This window comes from Zea mays, chromosome 9 (assembly GCF_902167145.1).
Source record: "Zea mays cultivar B73 chromosome 9, Zm-B73-REFERENCE-NAM-5.0, whole genome shotgun sequence".
Taxonomy (NCBI): Eukaryota; Viridiplantae; Streptophyta; class Magnoliopsida; order Poales; family Poaceae; genus Zea; species Zea mays.
The window spans coordinates 146167220-146188361 of NC_050104.1; the positions used below are offsets into that span (position 1 = coordinate 146167220).

At 49.2% G+C, this 21142-nt stretch overlaps 1 long non-coding RNA gene across 1 annotated transcript; it reads left to right on the top strand.

Moving 5' to 3' along the window:
• The first annotated feature begins 2327 nt into the window (after positions 1–2327).
• LOC103639317 (serine/arginine repetitive matrix protein 1) lies at positions 2328–15013 on the top strand. Its single transcript, XR_002749278.2, has 13 exons — positions 2328–2348; positions 2463–2552; positions 2671–2793; positions 3759–3926; positions 11354–11440; positions 11575–11699; positions 12587–12729; positions 12920–13486; positions 13562–13686; positions 13776–13913; positions 14019–14099; positions 14195–14228; positions 14437–15013. It is a non-coding gene; the product is annotated as a serine/arginine repetitive matrix protein 1 (long non-coding RNA).
• Positions 15014–21142: the final 6129 nt, after the last annotated feature.

Sequence of the window (21142 nt, forward strand, 5' to 3'; positions counted from 1 at the left end):
GAACTCGGGCTCAGCCCCGGAAGACGAAGAACTCTGCCTCGCCCGACCTAGGGCTCGGACTCGGGCTCAGCCCCGGAAGACGACGAACTCCGCCTCGCCCGACCTAGGGCTCGGACTCGACCTCGACCTCGGAAGACAGACTCAACCTCGACCTCGGAGGAGCCTCCGCCTCGCCCTACCCAGGGCTCGGACCGACCACGTCATAGGAGGGGCCATCTTACCCTACCCCTAGCTAACTCTGGCTACGGGGAACAAGACCGGCGTCCCATCTGGCTCGCCCCGGTAAACAAGTAATGATGGCGCCCCGCATGCTCCATGACGACGGCGGCTCTCAGCCCCCTTACGGAAGCAAGGAGACGTCAGCAAGGACTCGACAGCCCCGACAGCTGTCCTTCCGCCAGGCTCCAGTGCTCCTCCGACGGCCACGACACCACACGAACCGGGTGCCAAAACCTCTCCGGCTGCCACGACGGCATGTACTTAGGGCACTAGCTCTTCTCCGCTAGACACGTTAGCACACTGCTACACCTCCCATTGTACACCTGGATCCTCTCCTTACGCCTATAAAATGAAGGTCCAGGGCCCTCTTACAGAGGGTTGGCCGCGCGGGGAAGGACGGGACGGCGCTCGCGTAAGCTTCTCGCTCCCTCCCGCGTGGACGCTTGTAACCCCCTACTGCAAGCGCACCCGACCTAGGCGCGGGACAAACACGAAGGCCGCGGGTTTCCCCTTTTACGCCTGTCTCCCTCCGGCTTCTTCCCCCCTTCACGCTCCGTCTCGCGCCGACCCATCTAGGTTGGGGCACGCGGCGACAATTTACTCGTCGGTCCAGGGACCCCCCGGGTTCGAAACGCCGACACTTACCCAAGACCCGATAATATGATTAATGTTGACTGGTGTTTCTATTTTTGGAGCAAGATAAATTATCCTCCAAATATTTTTGTCAATATAGCAATCGAAAAAGCGGTGGTGTATACTCTCATTACGGTTGCAAAAGCAACAAGTCAAGCTACCTTTCCATCGTCTTTTGGTTAAATTATCTTTGGTGAGGAGCGCTCCCCGACCTAAATTCCACAAAAACACTTTTATTTTCAGGGGGATTTTAAGTTTCCAAATCATCTTGTTCCGATTGGTGTTGAGATTATACATAAACAAATGGTACACAGATTGGACAGAGAAAAGACCATCCCAAACTCATATAAGTTCACACATTTTTTTATTTCTTGCTTCTATCTAAATCAGTTACTCATATATCAAATTTGACCATGAAAACATTATTCACCAAAAACACACCCTCGTCCTAAAACGGATCACAATTTCACAAGTTCACGACACAATGCTCACAAACAATTCAAACGATAAACAAGTTAGGAACTAGAAACGCCCACCAAATCGGCCCTTGGCCGCTTCACGCTCACGTAGGCACGTGGCCGGCGCCGCTTCACGGCTTCACTAGCACTGGATAATGAGTCAGCTCGGCTCGTTCTGGTTTGGCTCGTTCTAGTTTGTTAATGTAACGAGCCAGCTCGACTCATTATAAGTTATAATAATAAGCTAAAAGTTCAGCTTGACTCGATTCGTTAGCCAGCTTAAGCTGGTTTGATAAGCTCGTGAGTCATACTAACAGAAGACATGAATTCATAAACATATACGCATAGAAGTGTATAACAACATGCATATAACAGTAGCATACAACACAAAATATGGAAATAAATATTTGAACCACTTCCATAATTCATATTTTAATTCTTACATTCCATATCTCCGTCACTCCGTGTCCGGTCTAGGCAGCAGTCCATCAATCCAAAATACTAATATGAAATGTAAAAATATGCAGACACATGTGACATGCCCACATATCGACATTACACATCAAATACAACAATCCATCATAAGCTCAGTCTATGGACTTAGATACATCAATTCGCACTCTCCAATTGAAAAAGGTCAATAAGAGAATTTTAAAGCTAACATAGAAACAGACACAAAGACAAAATCTACTGTCTCTACTCTAGACATCCAATGGTACTCCCTTTTAACATCAAAATCATGAGATGACTCGAGCAAACTCACTAACAAACCAAGCTAAAATACTGACTTAACTTGTTACAAAATACAAAAATACAAACGAGTCAAAGTCAAACAGGGCCGCTAATGAGAGAGTCAGCGGAGTTTCGCGTTTTTCGTCCACTCCCACCCGCCCTCGTCTCATCGCCTGCCCTCCCAGTCCCAGTCCAAAGCGGATGCCTACCCTAGTCACCCGCGCCCCCTCCACTCCGCCCCCGTTTCCTCCCTCGGAGGCGGCTGCGGCATCGGCGTCAGCGAAGATGTCGGGCGGCCTTTTCCGGGTAAGTCCTTGAGCTCGTTGCCTCGATCTACCTAACGCGCGCTTCATCTGATCGACGTTGTTCTCGTCGGATCTATTGCTGAAAGAGATCGTGCCGTGTTTTTTTATTTCGTAGGGGACGTGCGCTGACCAGGACACACGCTTCTCCAACAAGCAAGCCAAGCTATTTAAGACGTAGAAGTTCGCGCCTGAGCTTGACCATGTGGTTAGTTTGTTCTCTCACTCACTCTTCGTTTCTCAGTTATGCTGTAATGAGCGCATACTACTTTAATCTGGAAGGGCTTCTTCTGATTTGGTGATTTTATACTTAGGGTTGGTTATAGGTGGATAAGTCAAAGGTCAAGATGGACATGATGAAACTCTAGATTGCCAAGTGGGTCACTGAGCTCATTGGGTTTGAGGACGAAGTTCTGATCAACTTTATCTAGGGCCTCCTCGAGGAGAAGGTGGTTTATATTTGTACTGGAGACACAGTTTATTGTCCATTTGTCCTTATTCGAGTCCAACAATGTTGCACGTATAATCGTATATATCGTCCTTATTGAATTGTGCATGCATGTTGCTCGGCAGGTATCAAATTTGACTGAATTTGTTTTTTTGGAAAGCAGTAAGAAACCTGGTACATGTAGGGCTGCCGCGATAGGGTGGGTTTAGTTTAATTAGCTTGAGTACTGCAGTTCAGAAACTACAGAGCAGCCATTTTGCGGTCTAGCTCAGGACAACTTTATCTATGGCCTCCTCGAGGAGAAGGTGGTTTCTATTTGTACTGGAGACACACTTTATTGTCCTTATTCGAGTCCAGCAATGTTGCACGTATAATCGTATATATTGTCCTTATTGAGTTGTGCATGCATGTTGCTCGGCAGTTATCAAATTTGACTGAATTTGTTTTTTTGGAAAGCAGTAAGAAACCTGGTACATGTAGGGCTGCCGCGATAGGGTGGGTTTAGTTTAATCAGCTTGAGTACTGCAGCTCAGAAACTACAGAGCAGCCATTTTGTGGTCTAGCTCAGGACAGAACTGAAATATGGCTTGGTATTATGGTTTAGTTCAGGAGTTAAATCAAACCTGTGATCATACCAATCATGTAAGGGTAGTACTGTTTAATTTCTAGTTTCACAAATTTTCAACTAAAGACTTAGTTGTCTTGTAGCCACACAATGCCCCATCTTGTGTCTTGGAATAGTTGCTTGTGCCCGATGACAAATCTATTTGTCGGGAGGTTGTATTTCTTGACTGATCTAGGAATCCAATGTTGCTCAGTTGTAGTATTGTATTTTTGTTGATGTTAGCTGAAGTCAAGTACAGATAGCTAGATTGTTTCTTCTGATTTTAGACATTAATTGTCTGTATCAAAGATGGTAGCTTATGGCAATGAGGTGTGTTTATGTTTTTGGTTTGTTAATGGCAGGAAGCGGATGGAAAGAAGATTCAGATCCAGCTGACAGGGTTCATGGAAAAGAACACAATGAAGTTCATGAAGGAGCTCTGGAGCCTTCTCCTCAGTGCGCAGCAGAATGCCAGTGGGGTGCCTCAACAGTTTCTGGATGAAAAGGAAGCTGAGATACATAAGAAAAAGGTTTGTTTCAATAAAAAATATGCTAGATTACAATCACCATATGGCTGGTCCAACATTGGATGCTATTTTCAACTAATTCAGATATTATAATGGGAGTTTATGGCCTATTGTTTTTTTTGTGCATTGTGTGACCAATAATGACAGTTCATTCATATGACAGGGTTTATATGTTTATGGACCTTTTTTGCATGAAATCTTTGGAGGTGCAGAGCATATTTTTCTTCATCCTTTACATGTAAAAAAACCTGAACAAAGCGCGATGTCCTTTCCGCTCCCGCCCCTTCCGCTCCCGTCCCCTGACCTTCCACCTCCGGCCGACGCCTCAGCCCCTCCAACCCACAGCCTCACGCCGGTCATCCTCCCAAGGCCGGCGGCCACCCAACCTGCTACCTCGGCGTCAGCCTCCTCTCCTCTCTTCGCCCAGTCTGTGGCTGCTCTTCCTGGTGGCCGTTCAAAGGCACAACGATGGTGTGAACAGGATCTTCCTTCGGCTGCTTCCCGGAGTGATTTATGTCGCTCTTATAAGGAGGCGCTGGTGGATGGAAGGTCCACTGCCTGCGGCGCTGATGTTGGTGACGGTGGCTGGGTGAAGGTTGTGGGACGTCGGTCTCGCCGTCGAAGTCCCTGCCCCCCTCTTCCCTTGCACCCCCAGACCCGTTCCCACTGATTTACGTGGGAAGTGCTTCAACTGTTTCTCACCGTCCCACCGTGCGGCTGACTGTGGCAGTTTGGTGTGGTGCTTCCATTGCCGCCTGCCTAGGCATCGGGTGCGCACGTGTCCACGTCGGAAGAAGACTCTGCATCACCCAGCGAAGGTGTTGGTGTGGCGTCCAGTTGCCAAGAAGGTCGTCCCGGAGAAAGTTCCTCTCTGCGATATGGAAGGTGTTTCGCGGGTCGGCGGTGATGGAATGAAGAAGATGAAGTGCACTCGCCGTGGACAGAGGCACCGAAGGATGGACCGGGAGGATTTGGGAGCACCTGGTCGGGTCTCATCGATGGCTTCATCTTCCTTGCCTTCGGTGGTGCACCCCCCTCGTTCGCATATTCTTAGGCGTTCAAGGTTGCTCGACCAGGCGGAGGAGAATTTTCATCGTGCATTGATCGTCAATGTTCTTGGCCAAGAGGGTCCTGACTGCGCCCTTGTGATTTTGGAGGCACTCGCCTCGAAGTATGGTCTTGAGGCTGATGCGCTCCAAATCCGACGTGCTGCGTCCAACTCGTACCTGGCTTTCTTCCCCTCCGTGGAACACGTTGTTCGCGCCTTGGCTGGTGGACATTCCATTTCCATACCCCCCCTCCGGCTGCATCTTAGGAGGTGGTCACATCAGGTGTTGGCCTCTGGTGGAGGTGCCCTCCCTGTGCTTATGGATGTTGAACTTGGCGGGATTCCAGCACACCTCTGGGGGATTGATACGACAGAGCATCTACTCGGTGGACACTGCATTGTTCAGGGATTACATCCGGATTCTGCTGATGGGACGGATATGTCAGTTCTGAAACTAAAGGCTTGGGGTTTCTCTATGATTGCTTGCCTTCTCGCTGTGGTCTCCATGTTGAAGAGCCGACGTCTATTGGAGAAGATGGATCCTGCTTCCCTCGCACATTGATTTACTCCGTTTCGGTGAAGGTGACTACTCTGGTTGCATTGCCAGTTGAGGAGCAGCCTCTGTTTTCCTCCCTAGATGATGATGAAGATCGGGATAGCAAGCATCAGCGTCAGAGGCAGCACCTTCCGAATCATCAGTTCTCTTCGGTCCGGACCTCCGTTCATGCACGGTTGGGACCACGTATCACTCCTTGTGGGGGAGGTGGAACAGTTGATGCCGCTCCTCTCCCGAATTCCTCGGTTGATGAGTTGCAGGCGCCTGTTCCCTTCTTCCCTGGCAATCCTTCGTCTCCTGCGTTAGGGGCGCCAATTATTGCCAATATTGGACCCCTTCCTGCTTCAGTTGGGGATTCTGTAGTTTCCACCTGTGGGAAGACTGCTGATATGACTTTGGCGCCATTTTCCGGGAATGCTCTAGTTCCTTTGGAATCAACATTTATTATGGAGGAGCAATCTGAGTCAAGATTTCTGGTTTCTTCATGGGACTACAAGATCAGAGCCAAACCTCCCTGCTTCAAGGTTTATGCTCGTAAAAAAATCCTGGTTCAGCTAGCACAGTCTAAGGAGATTGGAACTTCTACTCCTTTGCATAAATTTAAAGATGGAATTACAAAACAGATCAATGGAATCCTGCCGGCCCCTATCCAACCAGTCAAACGAAAGAGAAAGCTGATTCCTAGCAATTTCAACCTAAGGCGAAGCAGGAGGGTGGCCAAGATACCACCTGAATTAGGCTCTCCCTCTACTGCAAAGGTGTGTAAGCATCTGGGTTTCTGTGACGAGAGAGAGAATATTTCCTTCACGAATGCAAGAAGATATGCTAAACTGTTTGATTCACCTCTTTCTAGAGAGCATATTACTGCGCTGGCAGCCCTGTTCGGTTGGGAGGTGCCCCCACCTGGGCAGTCCTGAGCTGTGCGTTTTAGTGGAGCTGGCTGAATTTGTTTTTCATGGATTCAAATGGTATTCTGATATGGAATGTGAGGGGTCTCAACGATCGTGCTAAGAGAGACTCTATTAAATCTTTGGTTCTTGACACAATGCCTTCTATTGTGTGCCTGCAAGAGACCAAGTTGTCATCCATCTCTGATTTTGATATTATTACAATTCTTGGGTCGGCATATGGTAATTTTATTTTTAGCCCCGCCATTGGAACCAGGGGGTATTCTTGTAGCATGGCGCGACAGAACCCTTTCCATTGGAGTTTCTGTCATCAAGGAGTTCTCAGTGTCAGTTCAATTTCAGTTGATGTCAGGTCAACTCTGGTGGTTCACAGGTGTGTATGGGCCTCATCAAGATAACCTCAAACTAGCCTTTCTTCAGGAGCTCGGTGTGGTCAGGAATGAATGTGAAGGGCCATGGATCATTGCTGGGGATTTTAACATGATTTATAGAGCAGAAGATAAGAATAATTCCAATATTAATCGACCTTTGATGGGAGATTTCAGAAACTGGATCAATTCTCTGGAGTTAAAAGAAATACCGCTAAGTGGGAGGAGATCACCTGGTCAAATCAGAGAGAAGACCCTACCCTTGTCAAGCTGGATCATGTCTTCTGCACTAACAGCTGGGAAGAATTTTTTCTAGATTGTATGCTCTTTAGTAATGCCACTGAGGCCTCTGATCACTGTCCCTTGACTCTCAAACTCAAGATGGATCTTAGGGGGAAGCGCAGATTTCATTTTGAAAGTTTTTGGCTTAAGCTCCCTGGGTTCCTTGAGGAGGTTGCTGCCTCCTGGAATCAGCCAGCTCATTGTTACTGTCCTCTTGAGAAAGTGTCCATGAAGCTGAAGAGATTGTCCAAAAGACTGCAGTCTTGGGGGCACAAAATGGTGGGTAATGTTGGGACTCAATTGGGCTTAGCTCGCGAGGTGTTGCACAGGCTGGAGATTGCTCAGGATATTAGGACCCTGGCTGTAGAAGAGGTTTGGTTGCTGCGAAAACTGAAACAACATTGTCTCGTCCTAACTTCTTTACAAAGGACAATCACCCGATTAAGGTCTCGGATCCAATATTTGAAGGAAGGGGATGCAAATACAAGATTTTTCCATATGTAGGCTTGCTTTAGAAAAAAGAGAAACTTTATTTCTCATTTGGAGGATGAGGGCAGGACTGTGACTAACCATGACCAGATGCAGGAGCTGTTGGATAGTTTCTTTTCAAATCTTTTGGGGACTGAAATCTAGAGACCTTTCACTCTTAATTTGCTAAATTGCCACAGGGATCCAGTTGACCTAAGCGATTTAGAATCTCCTTTCTCCGAAAGGGAGGTTCAAGATACGATTGCAAGCCTTCCCAATGATAAAGCACCTGGCCCTGATGGTTTCACAGGAAGGTTTTACAAATCTGCTTGGCACATCATTAAGACAGATATTATGGCTGCGCTGGAATATCTTCGTTTTGGAAATGCTCACAGTTTGGGGCAGCTGAATTCAGCATATCTTGTGCTTATCCCCAAAAAACGGATGCCTTGTCAGCCAGGGATTTCCGACCTATTAGCCTAATTCACAGTTTCGCTAAATTGGTTTGGCAGGGATTTGGATTTCGAATATGTTGGCTTCATCTTCCACTCAAGTGCTGCTAAATGGGTCTCCTGGTCTTCCTATTAGGCATCAGAGAGGGCTTCGCCAAGGTGATCCCCTTTCCCCCATGCTATTTGTGCTAATCATGGATGTCCTTAGCAGTATGTTTCTGCTAGTCGAAGATAGGGGGTTGCTTCATAACCTTCAGGAAGGGAATGTCCGAAACAAAATTTATATTTATGTCGACGATGTGGTTCTGTTTGTTAAACCTATAGTGGAAGATCTGAACTGTGTTAAGGTAATATTGGACTGCTTTGGTTCAGCGTCTGGACTGGTGTGTAATATGAACAAGAGCTGCGCCATCCCAATTAAATGTAGCGACCAAGCTGTGCAGCAGGGATGCAACCTTCTTCTTTGCAGCTCGGCGTCCTTCCCTTGTACTTATTTGGGTCTCCCAATATCAGATAGAAAGCTCAGAAAGGCAGATCTTATGGACTAGGTTGAGAAGATAGCAGATAGACTCCCCAATTGGAAGGCTCGACTACTTAATCTCGCTGGCAGGACGACGTTGGTGCGTTTTGTTCTCTCTGCCATCCCTATTTATCTTCTCATTGCCATGAGTATTCCCAAGTGGGTGATCAAATCGATTGATAAGATTCACAGAGGGTTCTTATGGAGAGGCAGAAAGGACGTGAATGGAGGTAACTGTTTAGTCTCTTGGGATGTCGTTACAAGGCCGCTTTTATTTGGTGGGCTTGGGGTCCCAAATTTGTATTATCAGAGCTGGGCACTGCAAGCTAAATGCCTGTGGCTGGAGAAAACAGATTCAAACAAGCCCTGGCATGGGCTTAAGCTACCTGTGCCGTTGCAGGTCAAGAAGTTCTTTCATGCTTCGGTTATTACTGCGGTGGGCAACGGAAACAGAACTTTATTTTGGACTGATAGATGGATAAATGGCGGCTGCATCAATGATTTTGCTCCTGATGTCGTTTCCAAGGTTGATAAACTTATTGTCTCCACTAGAACAGTGGCCCAGGCTCTTGGAGGATAGCAATGGATCAGTGACATCTTGACACCTCTTTCCTGGATGGGGATCCGACAATTTTTGCTGATTTGGGATGTTGTAAGCAATATTGTGTTAACACAGGAGGCGGATATTCACACCTGGCTGCATACTTCCTCTGGTCAGTTTTCTTCTAGGTCTTGTTACAAGGCTTTTTTTATGGGAGCTATTATTTTTGAACCTTGGAAGAGGCTTTGGAAATCTTGGGCTCCCCCAAAGTGCAAGTATTTCTTGTGGCTGGCTATTCGGAATAAATGTTGGACTTCAGATAGATTGGAGAAGAGAGGTCTGGACCACCCAGTGTCTTGCCTACTCTGCGATCAATCGCAGGAAACCATACAACATATTTTGTGTACATGTGTCTTTGCAAGACAGTTCTGGCATCCATTTGGTTCGTGTTGTGGAAGTCGCCTAGAGGGGGGTGAATAGGGCGAAACTGAAATTTACAAAGTTAATCACAACTATAAGCCGGGTTAGCGTTAGAAATATAATCAAGTCCGCGAGAGAGGGAGGAAAACAAATCGCAAGTAAATAAGGAGTATGACACGCGGATTTGTTTTACCGAGGTTCGGTTCTCGCAAACCTACTCCCCGTTGAGGTGGTCACAAAGACCGGGTCTCTTTCAACCCTTTCCCTCTCTCAAACGGTCCCTCGGACCGAGTGAGCTTCTTCTTCTCAATCAAACGGGAACAAAACTTCCCCGCAAGGGCCACCACACAATTGGTGCCTCTTGCCTTGGTTACAATTGAGTTGATCGCAAGAAAGAATCAAAGAAGAAAGCAATCCAAGCGCAAGAGCTCGAAAGAACACAAGCAAATCTCTCTCACTAATCACTAAGGCGTTGTGTGGAGTTTGGAGAGGATTTGATCACTTGAGTGTGTCTAGAATTGAATGCCTAGCTCTTGTAAGTGGTTGGAAGGTGGACAACTTGGATAACTTGAATGTGGGGTGGTTGGAAGGATTTATAACCCCAACCACCAAACTAGCCGTTTGGTGGAGGCTGTCTGTCGCATGGTGCACCGGACAGTGTCCGGTGCGCCAGCCACGTCACCAGGCCGTTGGGTTCCGGCCGTTGGATCTCTGACTGCTGGGCTCGCCTCGATGTCCGGTGGGCCACTTCGCGCGTGCCTGACTTCTGCGCGCTCTGACGCGCATTTAATGCTTCTGCAGGTGACCGTTGGCGCGAAGTAGCCGTTGCCTCGCTGGCTCACCGGACAGTCCGGTGTACACCGGACATGTCCGGTGAATTATAGCGGAGCGAATTCCCGAAGCTGGCGAGTTCAGAGTCGCTTCATCCCTGGAGCACCGGACACTGTCCGGTGTACACCGGACAGTCCGGTGAATTATAGCGGAGCGGCTCTGAGTTTTCCCGAAGGTGAGGAGTTCAGCGTGAAGTCCCCTGGTGCACCGGACACAGTCCGGTGATGCACCGGACACTGTCCGGTGGCACACCGGACAGTCCGGTGCGCCAGACCAGGGCACACTTCGGTTATCCCTTGCTCTCTTTGTTGAACCCAATTCTTGGTCTTTTTATTGGCTAAGTGTGAACCTTTGGCACCTGTATAACTTATACACTAGAGCAAAACTAGTAAGTCCAATTTATTTGTGTTGGGCAATTCAACCACCAAAATCAATTAGGAAATAGGTGTAAGCCTAATTCCCTTTCATGTTGGATGTAGGTAATCTCTCTCCATCAGGAGATGAGACCTCCTTTGCTGATTGGTGGCGAAAAACAAGTAAGAAGATTCATAAAAGCAAGAGAAAGGGCATGAACATCATCATCATTTTGGGGGCCTGGTGTTTATGGATCCACCGCAACAAAGTTGTCTTTAATGGGGAGACCCCTTCGCTAAGTTCTATCAGATGCGTCTTTCTCGATGAGATTGGGTGTTGGATTACGGCTAGAGCCAAGCATCTTCAGAGCTTTGGCTTAGAGCTCGCGCGTAACCTTCACAGGGTCTAGGGAGTGGTGTGAGGTTTTTTTGTTTTGATTAAGCCTGCTTAGGGCTTTGTACCTTGGTCCATTTTGGACCTTTTTTCTTCTCTAATTAAATGATGCGCAGTTCCCCTGCGCTTTCGAAAAAAATCCTTTACATGTAATTGTTAGGACAACCAGTTAGCTCGTATTTAGTGTTTTTTCTTTGTTGTTTGGTGAAACCAGAACATTTTTCAGACAGCATCAAAATGTAGGTTATATTTAGCTTTAAGAAATTTGAAGGCCTTCTACTTAACACAGGCATAGGATGACAGGATTGCGCAGGAGATCCAAAAGAAGCCAGAAAAGGAGGGAATGGACTCAGAACTGGAAAAGAACAAAACGATGGTGAGCTATTCATTTCAGCTATTTTTTTGTACAATCGATATTAGGGTTATGTTGTGACACTTTGTTTCTGATGACATTCAGATAGCTTCTCCGATTATTTGGGTTCATATCGTTATTTACATCAACTACTGTAGGATGGGGATGCTGGTAACTCAAGATCCTATGGTGATCCAGTTGCCTCTGCTTTAAACAGTACAAATTTCAATATCGAGGAAGAAAAGGACAATGATTTCAAGCGCACCTCAAGACCAAAAAACAGGTTCGTTATCACTTTCTTGCATAATCTTGTAGGATTTTACTACAACTTAGATGCATGCTTTGCATTAGATGTTGTTACTAGGTGCCCATATTTAGGTGATCCAGATCCTTTTCTATCTGTATATTAACCTCCGCGTGATGAATATCTATTTCCTTGGAACTCCCATTTGTGTGTTTTGCCTGTTGTCTGTTCGACTTATAACTGATTATATGTAACAATCCCCACCAATATTTTTTTGGCCACTCCTTTGGATAGACTTTTTTAGGAATCCATAGCATTTTTTAGAACAGTAAACTATCAAAGTAGCCTGGTTACTGGGTAGTAGTCACCAAAGTTTTTCTTTTCTCTGTGAACCAAAAGTCCACACTAGATGACCAATCTTGAAGACCTTTGAAAATTCTGCACCTTGAATTAGTGTGTAAGTACTGACGCTGGGCCCTGATTTCACAGATTGTTTTTTTTTCTCGAAAGCGTAGGAGAGCTGCGCATCATTATATTAAGAAAGGAAATTTCACAGATTGTAAGGATGCCACAAAAATGATGCTTGTTGTTAAGGAGATATTCACATGCCAAATGCAGGATTTGTACAGTCAGTTTACCAATGTTAAGTATGAACTTGATTTCTATGATCTTGTCATGGTGTTTGATTTGATTGATTATTATTACTTATAAGTTATAAGGTGGGTGCCTCTTAGATGAGTATTCTAAAAAATGATATATAACGATGTTGTCCCTTTACTAGTTCATTGTATTTAAAAAAATGAAATTGTAAGATATGTCAAGTTCAATTCTTCCAAATGTTCTACCCAATTATTATGTGTAGAGTGCACAATGCAGTAAACATAGGCACATTACCCATGGGGACTTTATATATTTTTCTTTTCTAGGGGAAGTTGCAGATCCAGGAGCATATCTTTGTTGCCACGTGCTAGGCAAAGATCTATTTCTCCCAGAAATAATTCTCGTTCTCCTTCTAGGCGTTCCCGCTCTATTGATAGACACCGTAGATCATCATGGCGTTCAGTTTCACCGGCTAGTTTGGAAGTCCAAAAACCGGAAGAGATTGCGGGCTAGTTTGGAAGTTCAAAAACCGGAGGAGATTGGAGAGGCTAAAATCTCTTTCTTATTCAAAATTGAATAATGAGAGGATTTTAGTTCTTTCGAGAGAAAAAAAAAGAGGATTTTAGTCCTTCCAATTCCCTTTGACTTCCAAACTGGCTCTAAATGTTCTGTTTCTCCCTGAAGGCATTCTCCAAGAAGTATGCCTTCAATTTCTAGGAGATCACCGTACTCAAGGAGAAAGTCACTTCCTTGTCAAGATATCCATCTCCATTTTCACGCCGGAGATCACCTCTTCACATGAAATCACCATCATCTGGGCCACGAAGGTCACTTTCTCCTTGTCATCGTCGTTCACCAGCTCATGCACCAAGGAGATCACCATCTACAATTCGAAGGTCTCCTGTTCGACGCAGATTCTCACCAGGTAGACGTCCATCTCCATCTCCAGCAAGGCGCAGGCCAAGGTCCCCATCACCAAGAAGGCGTAGGCCAAGGTCCCCATCTCCACGAAGGCGCAGGCCAAGGTCCCCATCTCCACGAAGGCGCAGGCCACGGTCCCCATCCCCAGGAAGGAGCAGACCACGGTCCCCATCTCCAGGAAGCCGCAGGCCATGGTCTCGGTCTCCAATAAGACGTCGGTCCCCATCTCCAAAACGGCGGAGGAGGTCACCAAGCTCACCGAGGACTTGTTCTGCAAATCGACGTTTATCGCCACAGGGAAGGAGGTAAAGCTGCAGCCAGATTTCTTTTCTACCTCTCTGTGGAATCAGCCACCAATTGTGATATACAAATACTTGCAGGAGTATCAGTCCCTACACTAGCAGGACTGCAGGAGTCCTAGTCGTTCTTGCCGGAGTTTAAGTAGAGACATCGAGAAAGAAACAAATGGCACCCCCTTCACTAAAAACAGAGCTGTGCACTCTAGGTAATATGCATGGAACGAAAAAAATGTTCTAGATGTGTCTTTTACCTGTATCCAGAAACTATTAACTTATGACCTTTTTTTTGTCTTAGGGTCCGAGAACAAAAAACAGATGATAATGATAGGGATGGCGCAAGGATTGGTGGCCATCATTCCCCAGATTTTGAGCATAGATTGTCAAAATCCGTGAGGTCTCCTAACAATGAAGAAAGGAACTCCACACTTGATAGGTGTGTTTTTCCACATTGTGTTGTACATCTTTTTGTCCATATTCTTTTCCCCGCAGATTAGAGTGCATATTTGGATGTAGAGAGGTCTCATATTCAATTTGGCAGCTCTTTCAAGAACTCAGGCAAACCTATACCTAGTCAGGGCAGCATAGATACAAGTGGAGATGAGGAAGGCAGTCATGCTAGGTTGGTGCCATATTTCCTATAATATTGCACTTGCAAACTTTTTTAGCATTTTCTGAAAATACGCTTTCTATTTTCTTATTTCTTTCCTTTTTCAGAGAAAATGCCCGGAAATCAAATTTTATATCATGTGTTTTTTTTTCTCTAACTGAAAATTGAATACTAGTTGGTAAATTTCAGATGAGGATGCATGTTTTGATAGAGTTATTTTCAACCATATCTAGCAGGAAGGCATTTGTTTGAGTTTATACTACATGGTACCAAGTAAATACACATTATTTTGGTCGTGGTGGCAATTCTTATTGTTATATAATTCACCTAATGACTATGATAATGTCAGGCATAAATTAATTGCAATCTAGTTCAATGCATGTGTCTATCAGAAAGCACCACCTCACTGCGCACAATGTGCATCTTTTCAGATATTGTATGATATTGTTTTCTGTTCTCCAGTGGCAAGGGCGTCCAGAAGAAACACCCTGATCAACTATCAGAATCATCAGAAGATGAGCTTGCTGGTAGAAGAACAAAGCGTCAAACTGATTCTCCTGATGATCATCGTGGGAAACATAATTCCCCGACTAGAATTGAAAATGATGACTCTTATTCGAAGAATGGTAGAAACAGTGAGCATGTCATGAGGGGTTTGCATGATGGTTCTGATGATGCAAAGAAATATTTGTCTAAAGTCAATGAGGACTCCCAGTCAGAAGATGGAAGTCCTTCGAAAAAAAAACTAAGAAAAGAGTAGACGGTAATAGCCACACTTTTTTTGTGGGCACGTGGCTAGATGAGATTGCCCAGCATTTCCTCTTAGGCCCCGTTTGTTTCCTTTCATTTCGAGGAATTGGAATCTTATTAATGGAATAGGCTACTTTTTTTAGAATATGACATTCCACCACTTTCCAAAGTTATCATATAAGCCTATATCAAATTCATGGGGTGAGAGATGGAAATTGATTCTATAGATTTACATGCTAATTTTCCGATGTACAACTTATAACACACTCTTCTACTTGCGCCTCTACAACATAAATATACTATATAACTATCTCTCTAATATGATTTAGGATAATATACAAATATATTACATACATAAATATATAAACTTAATTAGTTTTGTCTAAATTATAATTATTAAAATGGAATTCAATTCCAACGAAACAAACGGGCCCTTAGGTCTTTGTTTAGATAACTAGTATTCATCCCAATCTACATAGGTTGAGGTGGATTTAGGTGTAAATTAAAATAATTTACATTATAATGCACTCATATAAATTGTGGTAAATACTAGAGTATCCTAGAGTATCCGAATATAGCTCTAGAGCTTGTTTGGGAGCACGGTGGATTAGAGGAATATGAGGGCTTTTTCGGTTAGGAGGGGACGTGGATTGGGGGGATTAAGAGCATATCCATTAGTTCCCTAAAAAATGCTCCTTAAACTTAGATTTAGCAAGTTACCAAATGTATAGGGAACAAAAATAACTGCCTCCAACAGTTACTCAATTCTTAGGTTGTTAAATATTTTATGTTATACTAATTCGTTCTTTCTAATTATTACTTGCAGCTTTAAATTTTGTTTTATTTGTACAATAAAGTTCAATAATCATTATTCTTCTCTTGATTACTATTTTTCATTCGTATGAATGACACTGGGTCATTTGTCTCTAATTTTTTGGACGGATCGTCTTCAGACTTATCAAATAAGATGATGAAACTATCCTTTCCACAACTCAAATTATTCAAAGTGCATTATTTGTACATGAACGCAAACTTGATTATATACGAGTGATTTTAGGGTGCGCTCTAAACGCTAAATATGCTATTGGGAGTGCCAAACAACTCTCTAAGTGTGGTGACTAAATAGGAATATTTAGGAAGTTTGTATATTTGAGGATCTTATTTAGGAATAGTTGGAGCATGGTTTTTAGTTTATAACTGTCGAGGACCATAATTAGGGGTACCCCCAAGACTCCTAATCTCAGCTGGTAACCCCCATCAGCACAAAGCTGCAAAGGCCTGATGGGTGCGATTAAGTCAAGTCTCGGTCCACTCAAGGGACACGATCTCGCCTCGCCCGAGCCCAGCCTCGGGCAAGGGCAGCCGACCCCGGAGGATTTACGTCTCGCCCGAGGACCCCCTCCAGCAACGGACACACCTTCGGTTCGCCCGAGGCCCAGTCTTCGCCAAGAAGCAACCTTGGCCAAGTCGCCACGCCGACCGACCGTATCGCAAGAGCATTTAATGCAAAGGTGGCCTGACACCTTATCCTGACGCGCGCCTTTAAGTCGACTGAGCCGAAGTGACCGCCGTCACTTCGCCGCTTCACTAACTAGCCTGACAAGAAGACAGCGCCGCCCGCGCCGCTCCGACTGCTGTGCCACTCGACAGAGTGAGGCTGACAGCAGCCAAGTCCGGCCTCAGGCGCCATAGGAAGCTCCGCCTCGCCCGACCCAGGGCTCGGACTCGGGCTCAGCCCCGGAAGACGACGAACTCCGCCTCGCCCGACCCAGGGCTCGGACTCGGGCTCGGCCCTGGCCTCAGCCGACGGTCTCCGCCTCGCCCAACCCAGGGGCTCGGCCTCGACCTCGGCCTCGGAAGACAGACTCGACCTCAACCTCGGAGGAGCCTCCACCTCGCCCAACCTAGGGCTCGGACCGACCACGTCACAGGAGGCGCCATCATTACCCTACCCCAAGTCAACTCAGGCTACGGGGAACAAGACCGGCGTCCCATCTGGCTCGCCCCGGTAAACAGGTAATGATGGCGCCCCGCATGCTCCATGACGACGGCGGCTCTCAGCCCCCTTACGGAAGCAAGGATACGTCATCAAGGACTCGACAGCCCCGACAGTTGTCCTTCCACCAGGCTCCAGCGCTCCTCCGACGGCCACGACACCACACGAACCGGGTGCCAAAACCTCTCAGGCTACCACGACGGCATGTACTTAGGGCACTAGCTCTTCTCCGCTAGACACGTTAGCACACTGCTACACCTCCCATTGTACACCTGGATCCTCTCCTTACGCCTATAAAAGTAAGGTCCAGGGCCCTCTTACAGAAGGTTGGCCGCGCGGGGAAGGACGGGACGACACGCGCTTAGGCCTCTCGCTCCCTCCCTCGCGGACGCTTGTAACCCCCTACTGCAAGCGCACCCGACCTGGGTGCGGGACAAACACGAAGGCCGCAGGTTTCCCCTTTTACGCCTGTCTCCCACCGGCTTCTTCCCCCCTTCGCGCTCCGTCTCGCGCCGAACCCATCTGGGCTGGGGCACGCGGCGACAATTTACTCGTCGGTCCAGGGACCCCCCGGGGTCGAAACGCCGACAGTTGGCGCGCCAGGTAGGGGCCTGCTGCGTGTTGACGAACAGCTTCCCGTCAAGCTCCAGATGGGTAGTCTCCAGCAACCTTTCCAGCCCGGGATGGTGCTCCGTTTCGGGAGCCTTGAGTTCATGTCCCTCGACAGCAGCTACGACATGATACTCCTTCCTCCGCCGCGCGACAGCGACAATGGCGGTTGACGACCCGCCCGCCGGCGGCGGAATCGACGACGTCTTCCCCACGTGGCGGAAGAACAACATTCGGGCTTGTCCCGTCCCCTCCCCCACCGACGGAGGAGGAGGCGGGGCAACCAAGGCCAAGCAGGAGGCGGCACCTCGTCGGCTGTCGAGCGAGTCGACGGCGCCGGCGCCCCAACGGGGGGCACGTCGGGCATCGACCTCGCGTCTGAGACAAAGACGAGCGTCGTCTCCCCGCAACACGCCAACTCCAAGCAAACGGACGACGCCAGCACGCTCGCAAAGGACTTGCTGGGTGTCACCCTCGTACCTGAGACGACGGTGCAGTCTACCCCTGACGTGACTTCGTCACTGCCCGTCGACCAAGAGGTACCGACCGATTCCCATCTCATGCCTTTTGGATTCAGCCTCGACCCACCAAGCGACTTCGCTTCGGTGGACGCTTTCATAGAGGCGAGTCCAAACCCTCTGGGGTATCGTATGCGGTCACCCTGGGACCGGCTGACGGCCGTCTCGACCTACGGGCCCTCGGGTTCCGAGGAAGATGACGAGCCCGACTTTTGTTGGGATTTCTCCGGACTTGGTAACCCCAGTGTCATGCGGGACTTCATGACCGCATGCGACTACTGCTTTTCCGACTGTTCCGATGGTAGCCACAGCTTCGGCGACGAGGACTGCGGCCCAAGTCGTGAATGTTTCCACGTCGATCTAGGGGGTCCCGGCGAAGGCAACCATCTTGGTATACCAGAAAACGGTGATCCCCCTAGGCCTGCGCCTCGCGTTGACATCCTTCGGGAGCTAGCTGTGGTCCCCGTCCCGACGGGGGGTCATGACCCACAGCTCGAGCAAATCCGCGAGATGCAGGCCAGGCTCGACGAGGGAGCAGGAACACTTGAGCCGTTCCGCCGGGACATCGGGCAGGAATGGGCGGGTCAACCTCCGGCCGGAGAAGCGCGTCATCTACCCCAGGGCACCCAGCACCGCATCGCTGACGATGTCAGGGCAAGGCCACCACCGGCTTCCAGTGGGGTCAGCCAGAACCTGGCTGCAGCGGCAATACTTCTCCGCGCGATGCCGGAGCCATCTACCGCCGAGGGGCGGCGTATCCAGGGAGAACTCAAGAATCTCCTGGAAGATGCCGCGGTCCGACGGGCCGAAAGCTCTGCCTCCCGAAGGCAGGGGTACCCCTCGGAACATCGCGCCGCGACTTCCCGATTCATGCGGGAAGCCTCGGTCCACACCGGGCACACGCGCAACACAGCGCCTGCGGCCCTGGGTCGCCTCGGCAACGAACACCCTCACCGCAACCGTCGAACCCACCTCGACGAGAGGGTGCGCCGAGGCTACCACCCCAGGCATGGGGGACGCTATGACAGCGGGGAGGATCGGAGTCCCTCGCCCGAACCACCCGGTCCGCAGGCTTTCAGTCGGGCCATACGACGGGCGCCGTTCTCGACCCGGTTCTGGACCCCGACTACTATCACAAAGTACTCGGGGGAGACGAGACCGGAACTGTGGCTCGTGGACTACCGGCTGGCCTGCCACCTGGGTGGAACGGACGATGACAACCTCATCATCCGCAACCTCCCCCTGTTCCTCTCCGACACCGCTCGGGCCTGGCTGGAGCACCTGCCTCCGGGGCAGATCTCCAACTGGGACGACCTGGTCCAAGCCTTCGCTGGCAATTTCCAGGGCACATACGTGCGCCCTGGGAACTCCTGGGATCTCCGAAGCTGCCGCCAGCAGCCAGGGGAGTCTCTCCGGGACTACATCCGGCGATTCTCGAAGCAGCGCACCGAGCTGCCCAACGTCACCGACTCGGATGTCATCGGCGCGTTCCTCGCCGGCACCACCTGCCGCGACCTGGTGAGCAAGCTGGGCCGCAAGACCCCCACCAGGGCCAGCGAGCTGATGGACATCGCCACCAAGTTTGCCTCTGGCCAGGAGGCGGTTGAGGCCATCTTCCGGAAGGACAAGCAGCCCCAGGGCCGCCAGCCGGAAGATGTTCCCGAGGCGTCCGCTCAGCGCGGCACTAAGAAGAAAGGCAAGAAGAAGTCGCAAGCGAAACGCGACGCCGCCGACGTGGACCATGTCGCCGCCGCTGAGTACAAGAACCCTCAGAAACCTCCCGGAGGTGCCAACCTCTTCGACAAGATGCTCAAGGAGCCGTGCCCCTATCATCAGGGGCCCGTCAAGCACACCCTTGAGGAGTGCGCCATGCTTCGGCGCCACTTTCACAAGGCCGGGCCACCTGCGGAAGGTGGCAGGGCCCCCGACGATGATAAGAAGGAGGATCACAAGGCAGGAGAGTTCCCCGAGGTCCACGACTGCTTCATGATCTACGGTGGGCAAGTGGCGAACGCCTCGGCTCGGCACCGCAAGCAAGAGCGTCGGGAGGTCTGCTCGGTAAAGGTGGCGGCGCCAGTCTACCTAGACTGGTCCGACAAGCCCATCACCTTCGACCAGGGCGACCATCCCGACCGCGTGCCGAGCCCGGGGAAATACCCGCTCGTTGTCGACCCCGTCATCGGCAACGTCAGGCTCACCAAGGTCCTCATGGACGGAGGCAGCAGCCTCAACATCATCTACGCCGAGACCCTCGGGCTCCTGCGGATCGATCTGTCCTCGGTCCGGGCAGGCGCTGCGCCTTTTCACGGGATCATCCCCAGGAAGCGCGTCCAGCCCCTCGGACAACTCGATCTACCCGTCTGCTTTGGGACACCCTCCAACTTCTGAAAGGAAACCCTCACGTTCGAGGTGGTCGGGTTTTGAGGAACCTACCATGCGGTGTTGGGGAGGCCATGCTACGCCAAGTTCATGGTCGTCCCCAACTACACCTACCTTAAGCTCAAGATGTCGGGCCCCAACGGGGTCATCACCGTCGGCCCCTCGTACCGACACGCGTACGAATGCGACGTGGAGTACGCTGAGGCCCTCGCCGAATCCGAGGCCCTCATCGCCGACCTGGAGAGCCTCTCCAAGGAGGCGCCAGACATGAAGCGCCATGCCGGCAACTTCGAGCCAGCGGAGACGGTTAAGTATGTCCCCCTCGACCCCAGCAACGACGCCTCCAAGCTGATCCGGATCGGCTCCGAGCTCGACCCCAAATAGGAAGCAGTGCTCGTCGACTTTCTCCGCGCAAACGCCGACGTTTTCGCGTGGAGTCCCTCGGACATGCCTGGCATACTGAGGGATGTCGCCGAGCACTCGCTGGATATCCGAGCTGGAGCCCGACCCGTGAAGCAGCCTCTGCGCCGATTCGACGAAGAAAAGCGCAGAGCCATAGGCGAGGAGATTCACAAGCTAATGGCGGCGGGGTTCATCAAAGAGGTATTCCATCCCGAATGGCTTGCCAACCTCGTGCTTGTGAGAAAGAAAGGAGGGAAATGGCGGATGTGTGTAGACTACATTGGTCTAAACAAAGCATGTCCAAAAGTTCCCTACCCTCTGCCTCGCATCGATCAAATCGTGGATTCCACTGCTGAGTGTGAAACCCTGTCTTTCCTCGATGCCTACTCAGGGTATCACCA